This window comes from Carassius auratus, unplaced genomic scaffold (genome assembly GCF_003368295.1).
Source record: "Carassius auratus strain Wakin unplaced genomic scaffold, ASM336829v1 scaf_tig00007763, whole genome shotgun sequence".
NCBI lineage: Eukaryota > Metazoa > Chordata > Actinopteri > Cypriniformes > Cyprinidae > Carassius > Carassius auratus.
Genome location: NW_020523877.1, coordinates 171,119 through 190,708, shown reverse-complemented (window position 1 = coordinate 190,708; position 19,590 = coordinate 171,119). Strand labels below are relative to the sequence as shown.

At 35.2% G+C, this 19,590-nt stretch overlaps 1 protein-coding gene across 1 annotated transcript in view; it reads right to left on the bottom strand.

Moving 5' to 3' along the window:
* The window catches only part of LOC113071644 (NACHT, LRR and PYD domains-containing protein 12-like), a 75,768-nt gene extending 56,622 nt beyond the window's left edge, over positions 1-19,146 (bottom strand). The window contains exon 1 of the mRNA XM_026244952.1: positions 19,094-19,146. The gene's annotated coding sequence lies outside the window, so the exon portion shown is untranslated. The remainder of the gene's footprint in view (positions 1-19,093) is intronic.
* Between the last annotated feature and the right edge of the window lie 444 nt (positions 19,147-19,590).

Genomic DNA, 19,590 nt, shown 5'->3' with positions numbered 1-19,590 from the left:
GTATTACTGACGTAATATGTAAATTATATGCGACTTGCACTTAGACCATAGTGCGGCTCGCTGGAAAAAAAGGTTGAGAACCACTAGGTTGCTGTCCCATTTTATACAGGAATTGTCATTTTAAAAGATTGAATTATCATAATAATTTAGAACTTTTTTTTTACTAATAAACTCCTTGAGAATTTAAAGTTAGTTTAATAGTAGCCTATTCAAATTCAAGTTAAAAAAAGGTTTTAATTGTTTAAATTATTTTTATTAATTAATAATATGTTATCATGTTTATTCTTGTAAGAAAAATGTGTTTATTCTTTAAGAAAACAAGGGAAAAAATAAGGGACAATCCGAATATTTGTTTTACTTTACCTATTTATGTAAGCTACAATTATTCAAATAATAATAATAACAATAATAAAATAATGTCATTAAAAAATACCATTGGCCTGAGTAATTTTGACTATTATAGAATTGTGTCTTGAAAGATTAGTCATTTAGGTGGTAAAAATACTGTGAAATTAATAATGGCATGGATTTTAGAGCATAACAACTGAAGGTTTATGAAACATTAGCCAATAAAGCAATTATTTTAAAACAACGGAACTTAAAGTTGTGAACTAAAATATTATTTCAACCATACAGCATGTGAATAAATAAAATGCATAATGTTTCTGGTGTTTGGATTTGTACTTCAATATAATGACCTCCTAGTTTAAGAATAGTCCTAGACTCGTTTCTCTCTCTCTCTCTCTCTCTCTCTCTCTCTCTTTAACAGCATTAGCTCAATGAAATACGTCTTCCTTCAGGTAGAATGAATGTTTTCCTGCCTTGCTAAATGTTGGGCTCATGATCAATAAGTTTGCCTCAATCTGATTCAGTAAAGTTAAACCGCAGACAGTGAAGCCTCGGAGACCCGCGCGCTGTGAGGCGGGAACAGAGGACTCAGCTTGGTCTTAAAGCCTTCCTCAAACATCCACGATCACAAATAACAATGAATTTCACAAAATAATGATTTATTAGAAATTGATGATTTGTTATTATCATATGGTCTTGTGAAAATAATAATATGGGCTGCGAGAATATAATGAATACAAAGAGTAGTGCTGCTGAGTGCAGGCATGTTTCAGCCCAGTAACACACCGTTCCTCAGAGCCAAAACACAGACCGAATTCTGTTCAGCTGGAGCGGGTTGGGTTTTGGATAGTTATTCATGGCTTGTGGGGGTCGAGATAAAGGTGTGAATTGCTCTTTCATATGGACAAGTGTCTTAAGAGGCTTTCACTTGCTGAACCGGTTTATATAGGAATGTTGTTTTGGTTAAATACACAGTGCTGGCTCTCTCCGACGAGAGAAATGCAACATTCACACATTACACTATTCCTAAACATTTCAAGCTTTCTGTTGATATATTTTTAATGTATGTGAGACACCACGATATTATGTTAATTAAAAAATTATACATTCATTATCATGTAAATTTAAAGTGATGAGATGTCGCCTCCCTGTCATTAAAGCACATTAATAATTTTTGCACAAACACTTGAATATGAGCGTCGTGGTTTTCACACGCTCCAAGAGCGCTCCATCACGAGTACAATTCATGCCAACAGCCATTTAACTGCATATTCAGCAAGAATTCATGTTAAACATATTTAGCTTGATCAGAAGGTTACAATGACTGCAAGAGTCGAGCGGGATGTTAAGAGTTTGTCTGTTTCTTTTACTGATTATTTTTGGGTTAAAGGCAGGGTAGGTAAGAAATTTATAAACAACTTTCTTCCAAATTTTTTTTAAACTTTCTATTTATATCAATGCATAATTAAAATGTAAGTACTCTGATAAAAAGAGTATAAAAATCGAGTGACTCTAGACCGTTTAATCTGTATTAAACACAGCTCATTATTTCCTTTCGGCACGAAACATAGGATTGGCTTAGGCGACTGTCACTCTCTCGCAACCATGGCAACCACCCTTTTGCCACACATGACCTGCCCACTTGCGTACGCACGTTTGATTTGAGGAATTCAAGAGGCACGGATCCTAGGAATACCAAAACAATGGCAGAGAAACAGCAAGCAAAATTCACTGTACCGGCCTATGCAGTTAGTGAAGGCAAACCAGGCAAAAAAAGGAAGACAGTAACAGTACAAGAAAAGGCAATGAACAAAAAGTCTTTGGATAAACAAAGAAATAAAACACGAGTTAATATCGGCGTGCCTTTTCAGCGATGGCGAGAACTGAGGGAACTCAAGTGCTCCTTGCCCTGCACTTCGACCACCCCGTCCTCGGCCTCTACTTCCTCGGACCCTAGTTGCACGGCCTCTGGCACGACCTCCTCTGCTTCGCCCTCGACCCCGGACCTGTCCTCGAGCTGACGATGCGGTACTTGTCTCTGGAGTGTAGTCCTCATCAGAGTCAACAATGCTTTCATCATGGAAACTTTTACATGCAGAACAACGTATATGTTAGGAATCTTACACGAAATTCATCTTCATCACAGTGTAAATGATGGTAATGGAAAAACGTGTATCATGCAACCTGTTTTTAGCTTTGCCTTATAGATAACTAGCTCGTTAGCGAATCAAAAAAATATATATTTTAAACTTTACCAATATCAATATGCTAGCTTGATAGTGAGTACTAAAATACATCTTGTTTGTTTATCTTCATAATTATAAAGTTATTTTTATTACATGTGATTCTGACATGATTTCACTACATGCATTGTGCTCCTTCCTCTCCGCTCGTCTCAGGTAAATAATGCGTCTTCCAGCTCAGTGGTCGGAGTCGCGCGTTCATATGTTTTGGGGGCGTGGCTTTGGAAGGCGCCCAGAAGGGAGGGGGTGGTGTGAATGGAAATAATGAGCTGTCTTTAAAACAGTCGTTAGAGGTCTACAGACACTCGATTTTTATACTTTTTTTTTTCAGAGTACTTACATTTTAATTATGTATTGATATATAAATAAAGTTTAAACACATTTGGAAAAAAAGTTTTTTATACATGTTTTACCTACCCTGCCTTTAAAGCATAATTTAAACAGATTCACACTCAATCGCTTTCAAACAAATGTAATCTTACAGTGCTACATTATCAGCATGCTATCTGATTTTGAAATCTTGAAGAAGTTAATCGATCTGTTTAGATAAAATATTGTAATTATTTTCATCACAAACAAAATCACAGCAGAAAGCAGCAATTAAAGATGTAGCTAATGCTTACAATGTTATTAGTTTGGCATGTGATATAGGGAAAAAAAGTTTACACAAAATAGCTTAAACCACTTTGAAACTCTCCTGTTATTTATTATTATTATTATTATTATTATTATTATTTTATATGCTATGTTATGAACATAACATTTCAAACATACTGAAATACTTTATTCACGGAGTGAAGGCGGAGCCTGTTTCTGGTATCAGTTCGCGCAGAGGGGAAGTTGTTGCTGCTCACAGACTCTGCTGCGAGTGAGAGAGATGTTTGACCTGACGAAACGAACATCCGCCAAAAATCAACCTGCAGTAATGCTCGTTCATCGACTTGCCAAGCTTTACTTTTGTAGGTCGCATGGCAGTAAATAATTCGATAATATGACCATGCAGTCAATACAGATATTTAATAAAAACATTAAAACAAGCAGGGCTGTAAAATAAAACAATAAAAAACGCACGCCAGATCTACACCGGACACAAGTGGAACGATCCAACAAAAGACAACAGAACCAATTGATGGATACACTGGACACGATCCCCATCAGTGAACTGATGCTCGTTCTGTTTATGATGAAATGTTCTGAAACTGCGTTCAGATGATTTGACACTATAGTGTGATGTCATCAAGTTTAGACACACTTTTAGCTGTGGGGCACAGATGACAACTTTCATGTCCAGTGTAGACACACAGAAAGTTTCTGCTCTATTTAGTTCTGAGTGGTAAGGACACTTAAAATCTGCTCTTCCAAATTTAGAAAAAAATAGGATATCTAAATTGAAAAAGGGGTTTTACTCCAGAAAAAATAACTGCATGCACATATTTGGGTTATTAATAGGAAGGCCTTGGATGGCAACCTCGATTTAAGACAAATATGGTGTAGGCAGAAACACATTGTATGAAATGGTCTGTGTTTATTGGATAGCTGTGCCAGGTAAGGACAGTGATAAACGGATAAGCAGATTAGTTAAGGAATCGCGAGGAAAAGCCCCACGGATACCGCTTTGAGAAAGTATAGTTTCTGCTCTATTTACAAACAAATGATAAAGTGGCATAACGAGATGGAAATATAAACTAGAAAATATATTAACAGGTCCTCCATCCATGACACTGACTCACTGCTGAGCTGCCAGTTTTAATCTGAACAGCTCTTAAAGCTGAATGGATGGTTAGATGCATGATGGGCTAGTATTAAAAAAAATAAAAAAAATAAAATAAAGGTCTTTCCAGCATTTAGGTATAACAGTACTGTTTTTTTTAAATAATCTTGTTGCAGTTATAAATTTGACTGCTAAATGAATGATAAAGAACTATATTAAAACTTGTTTTGTAAAAAAAATTCGTCATTTGAATATTGATTTAAAAATCGGTTTAAATCATAAATCAGATTTTTTTTTTCTAAAATAAAAAAAACTGGGATTTTCAAGTAAAGAAGGTTCCCTTTAAAATCACTTAAGTTGTCAATTACTAAAGCTTTTTTTTTACATCGTGTGAATGTTGTTGATTATAATGAGAGAACTTGAGTTTAATCATGAGGACGTTTTATTAATTCTTTAGAGTTTCAAAGATTTAATCGTGCCGGTTTAATTTGATTAGTTTATTGTTTTAGGCAAATTAGACCTAAATAATGGGAACAAAATTATACAGTGCTTCACATTTAAACATGCAACAATTTCTTAATCGGTTTAAAGACAAATGTTTTTTTCCCCAATAAGTTATGTCAAAATAAAGGACAAGTAACTAATAACAAAAATGTTTTATTAAAGGAAAAAATATATTTATATTTAAAATATAAATTAAAATATAGGCATGATATATTAAAATATTGACATTTTGCATATTAATCCATGTAGCCTACCCCCTTAAAATAGGCTACCACTTTTAATGCTCCGGTGCAAAGTAAACCACAATTTCTTTTGAATAATATAACACATAATTAATATAATATAAGTACTGCACACCTTTTAAATGTGTCCACTTAAAATCTGCTCTTCCAAATTTAGAAAAAAATAGGATATCTAAATTGAAAAAGGGGTTTTACTCCAGAAAAAATAACTGCATGCACATATTTGGGTTATTAATAGGAAGGCCTTGCAAGGCAACCTCGATTTAAGACAAATATGGTGTAGGCAGAAACACATTGTATGAAATGGTCTGTGTTTATTGGATAGCTGTGCCAGGTAAGGACAGTGATAAACGGATAAGCAGATTAGTTAAGGAATCGCGAGGAAAAGCCCCACGGATACCGCTTTGAGAAAGTATAAGTGAAATTCAGAATAGGTGGGCCCTTAAGGACACTCTAGGAAGAGCGAGCTCTAGGTAGAGCTGTGTTTTGTTGTGTGGATGTAACTGTGTCCGGACGAATGAATGTGTGAACGATGATGAATGTATGAACAAATAAATTCCGTATTGGGTGGGTAAGGGTCGAGCACCGTTCCTGGACCTTCACTTTGGTGTGAACTGGTAGAATTGGACTCGACTCAGATCCACTTGAGAGGGATGAATGTATGATGAGCCTTGATAATAAAAGGACAATTAATGACTGATTATCCTTTAGATACAGGGAAAAAGTATGCAAGAATAAGCACACTGGCTCAATAAAGAGTGCAGAAAGTGTGAATGAGGTTAGGAAAATGGCATCAATAAAGTTTGAACCAAGATCTATAATAGATTTTTGCATTTTGGATGTCTGTGTGAAAGGGGAGAACATTTTCTGAGCCCAGCGCAGTGGGAGTGAGAGCAAGGGAGGAAGTTTCCACATTAAAGTTGTATTACATGGGTGGAGCAAGAGGTGCTCTCCCCTCCTGGACCATCACTTGAGAGTGATTAGGTTACAGAGACGGGCGTGGCTGGTGTGGAGAAAGGATAAGTGCAGGAGCCCTAAAACAATAAAGTTAACTGTATGAAGGTTGTTTTAGAGAAAAATAAATACAAATGTTCCAAGAAATGGACTAATATAGAGATGGCAGATATGGTGGAATATAGAAATAATAATAAATTAATAAAAATAAGATATGCATTTATTATTTAATAACTTATATTAATAGATGAATTTAAAAGATGCACATGCTTAAAACTTTATATCTAATATGTGAAGACATCTAAAATTTGTATCTTGTTATCCCTGGGACACAGTATGAAAGTTAATCCATTACAGTTTCAGAGATAGGGCTTGTGTAAATGTAAAAAATAAAAGAAATAACTTGTGCAATGTGGAATGAAAGCAAGATTGGGTGACCAAGTTAATAGACATTTGGATTCAAAAGCTATAGGCATTTTACAATAGGAAGGGAACTAGTTGCTTAAAGAATTAAATTTGATTATTTTATTTACAATAATAGGAATTACTTTATGTTAGTTAGGAGACATTAATTCACCAGATTATTCTGAATGATTCAGAATAATACCAGATTATTCTGAATCATGTATGCAAATATAGAAGAAAAATAATGATTGAAGTCTTTATTTTACCATACGCATGTCTGGCTGTTATAGAAGGAAGGTTTATTTTATTTTATTGCAGTATACTTAGATAATAAGGGTAGCTGATTTCTGCATCTTGCAACGAAGAAAAAAATGCTTGCTATTTTCCTGCAATGAAGAACTTGCTTTACTAACATAGAATAAGAGAACTGCTGTTTTCAACCAGATGATTTTGTTTTTATTAAGGGAACACTGAAAGAGGAGGTTGAAAAGTGAAAATTAGAAAAAGAGCTGATTGCTCAGAAACAATTTGGTCAGAAGTTACATGGGTAAATTTGATTAGTGCAGTCTCTGAGTGTTCGAATTTCAGATGACTTCTGGAACAGTGCCTTGACAAAGGAAAGCAATGAACTGGAGAAATGGCAAAGCAGCGAACACAGCTGCAGAGAGAAGAAGAGGGAGGGGCTGATGGACGTTATACCCTCCTGAAAGAGAAGAACACACTTCAGTAAGGAGAAAGACTGAATTAAAGCAGGAAAAGGTGAATCTTTCACTTGAGACTTTTCCTGAGGGTGAAAATAACATTATGAAATGCAAAACTCTCAGAAAGCAACCAGAAGCCAGACTGAGAAGAAGCAGAGTAACAACGGAGACCGTACGCCACAACATCAGGTCTTTGAGTGCCATCACAGACTGACGACCCAGTACAACAGCCCAGGCTGATGATGTCACCAGAAGGACTTCCATCCCTTCAGTGCACAGGTGCTGCACATTCAATGAACACTATAGAGACTGCTTCAAATGTTAATTATTTTATTTCATTATTTTATTTACTATGTTTTAATCTTGATTATTCACTGGTCTCACAGCACTTCCTTAAATTCTGTGTTTTAACTAACTCTCTCAATCTGCTTTTCAATAGGTACCAGTCCAGCCTCATGTCTTAAAGAAAAAATAATTTTGACAGACAGAAGTTAGTACTTGACTCAACAATCAGATAAACACGGAGCTGGATTTTGCATAGTAAGAGTGTTTCATTAACCAAATAGGGCAAAATGCACAACTGAATACTTGACAACAATGCTGAGCTCTTTGGGAAAAGAAAATAAATAAAAAAATAAAAAAAGGGTATCTTGATGAACAATAGAAAAAATATATATTGTTGAGAAAATAGAAATATTGGTCACTCCATTTTGTTTAAAGGTAATTTTCTAAGGTAAAACTGAATAAAATAATATTGAATAAAAAATTATTCCAAAGATCCAAAATCATGTAATCACATATACTGTCATCACTGGGGATAACAAGATGGAAATCTTGATGGCCAAGGATCCAAGATTTACAGAGATCTCCAATCGTCTTTTCAGATTTGCTCATGAGCAATAACAAAAAAGTATTTGACTAAACTTTAAATTAGACAAACTACACACATTTGAGAAATGATAATTGGCTCTCTCAAATGCCCAATGCTTAGGCCTAATATTCTAAACAAATTAATCTATTAGATTTTGGAAAAAGAAAGGAAAGAAAGAAAAGTAAAGTTTTTGGCAAAAAAGGGGAGTGAAAGTGTGTGAAAAAGTATGAATGATGGTGTTGTATGGCATAAAGAGAGTGTCTGACGAGACACTGAGGCAATTCAATCAATTTGCCAAAACTGTATACAAATATGAATGTGGGTCCACAGGGCAAACTTATGCCCAGTAAAATAATGACCATGGATGAATTTGGTTAAGTTTCCTGGTCAGTACCTAGGTCTTTGTTGTGGCAGAAAGAAAAACAGTGCCACACATGCGCAGTGTATAACACGGGAAGGCAGAACAAAGCAAGCTTGCTCTGTCCACCCCACATCTAACTTTCTTTTCAGCATATCACGATGGAGCAGATTGTGTGAAAAGGATGAAATATTGTTTTTCTGACTGTTAAAATAAATACAGTGGGTTGAGTGTTTTCCAGGTCAAAAGGACTATATTACAGAGTAATATAGTGGAACTCAGTTTACAAAACAAAAATTTGCAAAAATAAGCAAATTGTTGAGAATAAAATTTAAATGAATTTAAAAATAGTAAGGATGCCAATAACAGAGTAAAACCAAATTCTTTATTATATTATAGAAAATGAGCATTCACTCTTTTCTCATTATAAGGACAGCACTGGATTTGTGAAAACTCAAAAAGGGGCCAAGACAGCCCTCAACCCACATTACATTTCCACAGGTCACACCAAGAAGGACGACTAGCAAGATGAACAAATTAGCATGCTTGATAACACTAACAAAAAAACTCTGAAGTTTTCCATTTACAGGTGACAGCAGTTCCAGTAAGGCCAAGGAATGCTCGCTCCATCAAAGAGAACCAATTCAACAACTCCACACAGCATGAAGTGAGGGATGAAGGGCGTGCTAGTAACGACCCACCCTTGCCAACGAGGGAAAGACCATTGCAACGACTCGCAAAGAGTCTCCCTGGTGAAGATGGAATGAGAGAGTGATGGGACTGCTAATGAGATCAAAATACTTCGGAGCAGATATGAGCCAAGAAATAGAAAAGAAAAGGTGGAAAGAGAATGTTAAGTAATGGTAGATGAAGAATTTTAAGGTTATGAGAAGGGAAATATGGATGTAGGAAGATTTGAAGGGAGAATAGAGCAATTGGATGCAACAAATAGAATGAGAGGAGCAAAATAGAAAAGCTCAAGATTTGTGAATTGAAGAAGGAGAAGTATGTGTTATGTTTGTAGGACAATGCTGTATTTATAGAAGGGAGCATTTAATGAAGTAATGATCAAATTGAAAAGGCTAAGAATGGTAGATAAAGAAAATGTTGGAAAAGATAATAAAATGTAAGACTGGTTTGATTTACAGTTAGGAGCATGGGGAGCATAGTTTATAACTAAATAGGGAAAGTTTTTAGGAATTGCATTATTAACAGGAGATTTACTATTTTACAGTATACTTCCTATATTGAGGTCACGAGTCAAAGCCACAGTTAAGCAAATTAAATTCAGAGATGTCAAGATAATGGGAAATTGATACATAAGGTATCTAAGCTGAAGATCAACTCTTATAATCTTGTGATATTCAATGTGTGACGTGATGTATGTATTTGTATGCCTTTTATACATAACTGTGAGAACCAGGCAAACGCTGAACCATTTTAACAATGTTTACTATTAAAGAGGGGTTAGGGAGACTGGATCTTTTACTCACTCCTTGTCAAATTAGGAGAGAGATGTTTGGTCCAGTAATCCCTCAGAGTGGAATTTCATAATCTAGTCACTGGTGATAATACAATGTGACATATTTAGTCACTAGGTAGTGTAACTAATATGACTGGATTATGGAGTAGCACTCTGGATAAAAATTATCAAATGTGAGACTTAAGTCTCAAAGGGGAGAATATGTGGAAGATTTTTATTAGTAAGTAATTTTAATCAATCAAGAATAATCAATGTGAATCTAGCCATTTTTGTAGCTAGTTGTTTTTCCATTATAATCCTATAGGTAAAGGATAGAAAGGAATATGCTTACGTGCAGGAATGTTCAGAACTGATGAGAAACATATGGCCAGACATACAGAAAGGGAGCCTTTCGTTATACCAAAACAAGTAGGGGCCTCTCCTCCCTAGGGAGGGATCAAAATTGCAAGGATAAGGAAAAGTTTGACTATTTGGAAACGCCCTGTATAAGGTATATAATGAGATGCAACCTAGCATTTCGGGAGATCTCCTTGCAAGGACCTCTCGGCTTTGTTTTGCTTAAAAGAGAGAAAAATCCCTGACTGAGTTCGATTCTTTGGAAAACCGGCAAAATACACCACACACTCACGCACCACTCATGATTGAAGTGTGAACCCGGCGTACTGCCTTTTTCACACAGGCTGCATCTGAAAACTTAAGCCGGGTTCACACCGCAAGCTGCAATAGAGCAGAAGCAGCGCGTTAGCAGCAGGTAGGCAGAGCAGAAGCAGTGCGCGCCTATTTTGCTTTCACACCGGCAGCGGAGGCAGCGCGCAACTGAACAGTGGATTTTGGTCAGAGTACTCCATAAAGTTCGCATTGCTTTATTTCCATTTAAAATACATTTAAATAAAAAGACTTGGCTTATTAATGATTTAATTGTAACTTTTGTTGCATCTTTGTTTTGCTGTCTTTATCTTCCGTGCAGTACGTGTTGTTAATAGAAGAAAGGCCATCGTGCTATATTTGTTATTAAGGAGATTATGAATAAGACGCAGACTTTGGGTTCATCCCATTAACCGACGTATGAGAGAACATGGTGCATATTACCATCTTGTCACTGGGTTTGCAAGCACGTTTACCAAAGGACAACCTGAAAACCAATTTAATACACGGTTTTAAATTCTGTGTATTGTAAATTTATCACAGCCTTGACTTCCTGCTCATCTTGTTTATTATATATGCATATCACCTGCTTTTGTTATTTGTGTGCTTATGTGTAATTTAGAAATTGTAAATAAATGGTAGCAGTTGAATCAGTCTTGAATCAAATATTGAGTTGTTTGCTCGTTTTCCAGTGAAAGCGTCAAAAACACTATAAAATTACATACCATCTGCAATAAGAGCCGCTGCAACTTCATCCCGTACTTTTTCCTTCTCCTGCAAGTCTTTGTAAAGTACATTGTGTGGATCATTAAGAACTTGATATTTCTCAACTTCCACGATGAGATGAGTGTAGTCCATTATTGTCTTTCCAGGTGCACTCTGAAGACCACCGCCTGTGACACCACGTTGTTTATGATTGTCTGCATGATGTCAGCACGACATCCGTTCTACTATAGGCCTATTTATAAGAATACGACTACTACTACTAATAAACAAATCTCTAAGGCTAAACTAGCAATATAAATTATTTAAAGTTGTTTTTGTATTTCGCCAAAAAAGTTTATTTTTGGATAGAACTGTAGTACTTTGACAGATTTTGTACAAAAAAACTAAAAAATATGTTAATTTAAATATCATACATTTTTTATGTAATTTGCTAAAAACACAGTATATATCATTAATGCAAATTTTGGGCAAAAATTACTTTTTCGTCTCAGTAGATGTGTATTTTGGCCATGATCATTGTCACTTTATCTTCTATACATATTTTTTAGATTAATTTTCTTTCCTAACATACTCCAGTTCTTGTTAAAACACCCTAGATGTGCTTATTTTGTGCATTTAGAGCACTTTTTGTGTGAAATCATATTTATTTTGTCCATCAAAAGTGTACTTTCACTTTAACTGAGCGTCAGCAACGCAGCAAAAATAGACCCAGCGCCGAAACGATCGCGGCACTGCTGCTTCTGCTCTGCTTCTGCTACGCTCTGCCGCGCAGCTTCTGCGTGCGGTGTGAACGCTCTCATCTGTTAACATAGGCACCGAAAAAAATACGCGCTGCTCTGCTGCAGCTTGCAGTGTGAACCCGGCCTTAGGCAGCTGACTTGCTGCCATATGAGACAATGATTTTGCAGGCAGTGTTTTTGCACGAAGCCACCTCGTGAAAGTGATTTCGGAAAGACTTCTGAGGCAGCATAATGTTTTAATGATCTACAACAAAATATAATGAGTTTGTATTAACTAATATTTAGTTACTATAATATTGATTTTGTGTTAGAACTAACATCAAAAGTGCAAAAAGTTAGTCAGAAATATACATTTATACACAAACTGACCACCAAACGCAACTTTCAGATGCCATCTTTTTTTTTAGCTTAACCATCATGGACTGTAATGATGTTCTCGTAAAAAGATTCGGGAGGAGGGCGTAAGATACTTAGCCTAATCAACACAGGTGGACCACAATCTAGTAATCAATCCCACACTATAAATATCGCTGACTTACCTCTATCCATTGACGGTTTATCAGCATCCCTCCTCCACCCAATCTCCTCACTTTAAGTTCACTTTATGAATAGACGGAGAAGGGGGGGGGGGTACTCTAGGTTCGGGCCATTCCCGAGCTCGGAGCCCTTCCCCGGACAGCACGCCAAATACGCATACCATACCTCAGCTAATTATATGTAAGCAAACATGCCTTGATGCCTTCCTGCCTTGGAGTGCTGCATCCGAAGGCAGCATTTTATGGCACTCGGATGGACATTTTTATATGACGTTGTAACGTGCGCTAGTCTCAGTGAACGTGAATGTCTGCATCTGTTGAACATGATGTATACGTCTGCTGAACATGACGTTTACGTTTGTTGAACATGATGTCGGCATCTGTCACATTTACAGTTTGCCTGCCTGAAAGTCACGTCTGGGTCTGCTGTAAGTGTTTCCAGCACATTCCAGAAATGTACTCATGCTTTATTATTCATATTCATTCTTTATTATGTAGCCTATAGCTTTTTATTCCAAATGGTAAATACTAAGTTAGACATATAATAAAAACAAAAACCTTTATGCCATTGTACAAAAAGAGATCAAATAAAAATGAATTAAAATAATAAATATTTTGAGATTGAGTCAGACTTTCTATTTAGTTTTTTAAAGTAGACTTCTTATAGCTCAGAAACAAAGGATGGCTTATTTTTTCTTAACCACTTGCATGTATGAATATGATATTTACCCACAAATAAAACGACATTGACAACATCCAAAAATAAAAAAGGTAATTTAAATCACACTTTAAATCACAGAAGATATCTTGCAAAAAAAAAAAAAAAAGTTTCCATTTGTACTGATAACCAACTATGAATATCAAACCAGAATTTAGAAGTAAACTTTCAGTAAAAGAATAGGTGATCAAATATTTCAGGGATAGAATAACAAAAACCACATGGGTCCACTTAAAAATGAAATATTTTCTGTATAAAATCACTAACAGGATAAACCCTGAACATAATTATGTAATGTGTCACCCTAACCTTTGCAGCAAGTGTAAGACAAAATGTAAAAGCTTTATCTCTTAGTGAGGGTTCAACCTCTCCTTTAGAAAATATCACTGATAATCTCCTGTGATAATAACTATGTTTAAATTCTTTAGAAATACATTTGTTAATACACACTTATTGTAGAAGAGATCTATAGTAGCCTACATATTTTTAAAGAAGGAAGAGAAACGACAGGCCTAGATAGCTGGGAGGGATCCTGGACCTCCCATAACTCCACCAAAAATATTTACCTACTTTGGGAGTCCTCTGATTTTTTAAATAAACTATAATATTTGAAACTTATTTTTATGTATTTTTACTGACTGTGTTCATTTACAGTGTGTTCTTTCACGGCATGATTCAGTAAAATAAAATGCATTTAAAATTCTTGAAAAATCAAAGATTTGTGGACAGAAAAGCTAGTCCTATGTCAGTGGTGTAGCTTGTCAGCCCCGGGCCAATATGCAATTTATTTATTAATTTATTTTCTGAAGTAAATAATGCTATGTGGATCGTGCTTCACAAGCTGTTTTATTAATGGTATAAATGCTTGGAAAAAATATTTTACATTTTCAAGTCCAGTCATTATTTGTAGCATGCAAGCCACCCAAAAATCACAGCTTTGTGCTTTGTTACTACAAGTGCCTATCTTCAATTTTATGATAAAATATATAGAATAAAAGTGTACGCTCTTTCATTTGTAGTGAGATAATTTGTCAGGATGAATCAATGACATTTTCCTCTTTAATCTTTGCAGCAAAAATAAACATGAATATTTTAATGCATTTAAAAAAATGCTTGTGAAATTGATCAATCAGATAAAAAAAAAAAGTGGCACTAATGCCGCTGTATATGGAAGCATATGGGTAGCAATATTCAATTTGGAATGTAATTTGCAAAATAACAATGCAATATGTAAAATGGCAATGCATTTCTGTATTTACATTTACATTTTCCAATACATTTGTGCAACTTCATACACTAGTTATAATATGTGAAATTAATACAAATTTTAAGGCTTTATAAGTTGCAAAATTAAAATGAAAATCTATTACAGAAATGATTAGATGTGTAACATTTTCAAGCAAAATCTGTGGCAAAATTATCATTCAAATGCAATTTTTCTTAATTGCATTAACACTCACAATTAAGACATTTACGATTAAATTTTCATTCAATGTCCCGCAATGAATGTAGCAAAATTCAATGTGCACATTAAAAATGCATTCCGAGCCGATCACGTCTCCGCCCCCTCGCGCCATGTCAATCACTGCGTGAACAAGGCGGGGCTTTCACAAGGTCAAGATACTCAAATCTCAAGAAGAGGATTCATGTGAGAGAACATGGACAAGACAGTTGGTCCGTGTACATTTTGATCATTTCGGTTTTTGGCTTCAATATATAATTTGCAATTGTGGGCGGAGCTGAAACACTGCTTTCATCTGATTGGCCGAATCGCTCCCCGTTCAGCTCTGTCTTTTCATTCTTTCAAACAGAATAAGAATCTGTGCGAGCGAAGCACTGTAATGTCTGAAACCACCGCTCACTGTTAATTAGCATAATATTTGAAACAGGTATAGCTGGGCACATAATTTGTGCTGCTGCAACTTGCAAGAGACCCCTTGAAATTATTTCTAGGTTATAATATTGTATAAATACTGTCCCAATGATAAAAAAAAAAACAGTGCAAATAGTTATATCTCCTTGGATAAGAGTGAATTGGAAATAAATATAGTTAAATTTATGAAATAAAATTAAATAGTTTTTTTTGGGAAGTTAAGTCTGGCCAGTTATACAGCAACGGGAGTCTGAAGATCTGAGCTGAATTTGGTGAAACATTACAGTTCTAGTCTGTGTCAATTACTCTCATAATAAATAATAATAATAATTTATTATTATTTTACAGCTCAACACGGTGAAAGAGAAAGAATGAGCAGAAATGATCCATTAATATGTTCTTACTACTTCTGATATTACTATTCACTTTATTTGTGGGGGAAGAAATGTATTATGGTATAAAGCTATTCAGCTCTAGTTTTCCAAGATCAAAATTCAAAAATGAACAAACTATATTAATTTATGAACACTTTTTGGGAGTTTTCTATATTTGGGAGTTACTCGCATTTCTGTAAGTCTGCTGTTTAAGACTTAGGCCCAATCCCAATTCTACCCCTTAGCCCTTCCCCTGTCTCGATTCTCTTTTGGTTGGAGGGACTGGGGTAAGGGGAAGGGCCAGATAGCCCTTCAAACAAAGATTTTTCTGGACCACTCTTCAAACAAAGGGGTATGAATTATCTCGGTAACATGGCTGCTACAGCGAACAAAAAGACATAAATGTAAGCTTTTTTGGCATTAATAAATTTTTTAATGAAAGTAATCATTTGTTTTATGTTACATTCAATTAAGTTCATATTAATGGTCCTGTTACTCAAAGAAATGTTCGCAAAAAAATATAATATTACCGCTAATATTTGCTAACGTCATATAATAACAGACTGCATGATATTGCCACAGCATATGTCTGATCAGGGCGATAACTGCCGTAGACATTGATGGGGGCTAATCCCCCCCAATAATTTGAAATCACTAAACCATTTTCTCAAATATTGCCTATTCCAGAGAGAGAGAAAGAAAGAGAAATGGAAGCTGCGTGTATTCGCGTCTGTGTGTTTAACTTTTTAGAGTGAGTTTACTTAAAAACAGCGATTGTATCCTCTCGATGCTGGAAAATATAATGTAGTGATTCAGTATTTAAACTGTATTTAATAAAAGTCGTGGGGCAGCGGTGACAAGTTTAATTTCTCCTGGATATGTGAAATGCGTGATTTACGATATGTGTGTATCATGCCCGTTTCACACATACTCCGTCTGTGGTGCGTATTTTTTTACTGCATGCGGTTAAAAATGAACAAGGACTGACACTGAAATGCAGTCATTTCATAATAAATATATACTAATTAAAGCCTACTGTGTTTCACACGCAACACATGGGTTTTGGCTAGATTTAAAACAAGAACAAGAGCAACTTTAGAGAAACAAGGCAACATTATATATGCGCTTTTATAGAGGAAGAAAACAAAGTTATTTAAGACCCGTTGGATTGCGTTTAATAAAGATTTAAATGCAAAAGGCACGAGAGTAGACTGTTTCTGTTAGTGGTGAGTTTTAATTTTAAATGTTTGTGACATCCTAACAAGAAAAGTAGGCTAATGTTGTGTTTAAATGTGTTGCAGCTTGTTTCAGCAACTTATTATAAAAACCTAGCAGTAAAATGCATGAGTTATAAGTTGTTTATATTTTAATTTAAATATGTCTATGATAGATTCTTACTGTACTGTGATGAGAGAGAATCACAATGCGGAAATTTTTTTTTCAAATATTGTGTTTTGTGGCTTAAACAGCCGCGGATCAGTAGCGGAATGCAAATGCATCCTGTGTGAAAGCACAATGAGTCCGTGCTGCTTCAGCACCACATACGTAACGCACACGGACTGCAGACGGATTATATGTGAAACAGGCGTCAGTAAGCAGCTCATTAATCCAGAATGATAATTAAAGGCTCTAATGCACACCAGCACACCACTATATATGTGTATTGTAAGAGCTAGATGACGAATGATGACGTGGGAAGGCATAGTAGTGGTGACCCAATCCTTAGGGGAATATTTTCTCCCCTACCCCTTGACACTCTGTTATCAAGGGACAAGGGGAAGGGGTATAAAATAGAATTGGGATTGGGCCTTACTGTACAGTAGGGGTGTAACGGTTCACTCGTTTTCTCGATGCATCGATTACAAACCCGATTCATCGATTCAAAACGCTAATAATCGAATGAATCAGTGCTTTCAAAATATTCAAAAATTCAGTGCTTTCAAAATATATACACATTAAATTACTACATGCACAAATTCATGGAGACCTTGAACAGTGTTCGTGCCTCTTATCTGTCCTTCACGTGCTCCACTGTTTACCGCCTGAGACTGTCACAGGATTGCGCTCGCGCTCCGTTCGTCACTTATGCAGCTGATGACGTGCGATCTCTCCTCAAAACTCGTGGCCAGTAATAGTAAAATTAAGTAGTTTTTTCTGTAGTTTGTCAGTGGCTCTCTGCATCTTACCAACGGCGTTACCTGAGCGGTCGAAAGCTGCGTATTTATTTCATGGACGGAGCAGAAATGTCAGTGTCTAATCATACGCACAGTTCCATTGAATGATAAATGTTTTTAAACAATGCGGATGAACCGAATATACAAAGAAAACTGTAACCACAGCATTAACAATGACCTTGAAATAAGAGCGCAAGGTTTATCTGAAAGTAGCGTTTGTAGCTTTAGCAAACAGACATCTGGCGCGTTTTCTCTCAGAATCATCATTCGCTGATGGAGAGGAAAAGTTAAATAGCTACTATAGCATTTTATTTTCAGAAAATTAGATAAAGAAGTTTTCACACTGAAAGAAAAGTGATCTCGGTCTCATAGACGTGCCAGGCTTTATCTGCAGCTAAACTGAATTTATTACAGTACAGAAATTATAAAGTATATTTTCTACCTTATTCTGTGTAGAAAATTAAAATAATTGATAAGAAATGTAGCCTAGTATATAAATCAATCATAAAATTGCCATTAGGAAAAAAATATTGATTACAAATGATTGATTATTGTGATTATTGTCCAGCAGTGTATTTGATTTATTACAGCTAATTAAAAGTAATAAAAAAAAGAAGATAATTCCTTGTAAAAAATAAATAAATAATAATGAAATAAATAAATAATAATAATTATAAGTATGATAATACATTGGCTACATAAATAAAACAATTGTATTTGATATTTCTGTCACTTCTGAAATGATGTCTGTGCCCCTGGTGTGACAAAATGTTAGCTTAAACATAATACTCTTAAAGATCTTTTTTTTATCTTTATCTTGGCTTACATATTTTTTTTACGTATGCCATGTCATGCCATACCAACATTAAAATAGCATATAGCTAACAATGGACAAAATATGTGTTTTTTTTTTGGTTTTTTTTTACCTATGGTTCTCTACCCATAAAGGCGACTGTAATTTTTCACCCTGAATTAGCATTTAAATAATCCTGTGAATGCACTTAAAGAGTGCAGAATCGAAACATTATAATCGAATCGAATCAAATTTAATTGTGAATTAAATCGAATTGAATCATTCTAAATTTGCAGAAATCGTTCTTGAATCGAATAGAAAATCGTGAATCGTGAATCGAATCGCTGCCTACCCAAAGATTCACAGCCCTATTGTACAGTGAACTTAAGTAAAAGTGTTAATGAAGTAGAAACGCTGCTGATTTCATTGAACGAATCTGTCTGTTGAAAATCACAAACACTGATGATAAAATGATAAATGGTGATTTCTCACCATGTGACAACAGTATCAGAATCTGCAGCTTTCTGTGAATCACTGACAAAGACACACTTGATCATCTGTTTGATCACAACATGAAGAGCTTTAAATAAAACCATCAAAACAACTTCAGCACAGAATTAAAGAAAGTGACCAATGATACATCATAAGATGACACTTGTACATGAAAACAACTAGAGAAAGATGAAACACTCACCTCACTGTTTGTACTTCTGTCTTTGTCTTCCTCTGAAGTGTTGTGTTGAACAGCAGCTCTGAAATTTATTTCACTTCTACCAGGAAGAGACATGAGAATGAGAAGAATGACAGACAGTCATCTAAACTCTCATCTGCGGATATTCAGTCACTTCAAATAAAAGGCTGATTGTCAGGAAACACTGTTCAACTCAGAAGTTGCTTTACAAATTCGAACATGTTTTTAATGGACAGTGATGGGTTTCCACATTAAAGATATAATATAATATAATATAACATAATATAATATAATATTTTTTTTTCTTTACACACACATTATTTGCATTTTCAAAAACTGGCCCAAAGGATCAAAAAAAGTGCCACACCTGTTCCTTTATTGGGATCATTTTTCAGACTGGTGCTGAAAGGATCAGCATTTCAAAACCCTTTTTAAAGAGGTCATATGACACAATTTGTTTTCTACGTTTTCCTATCTCTTTGGAGTGTTACAAGCTGTTT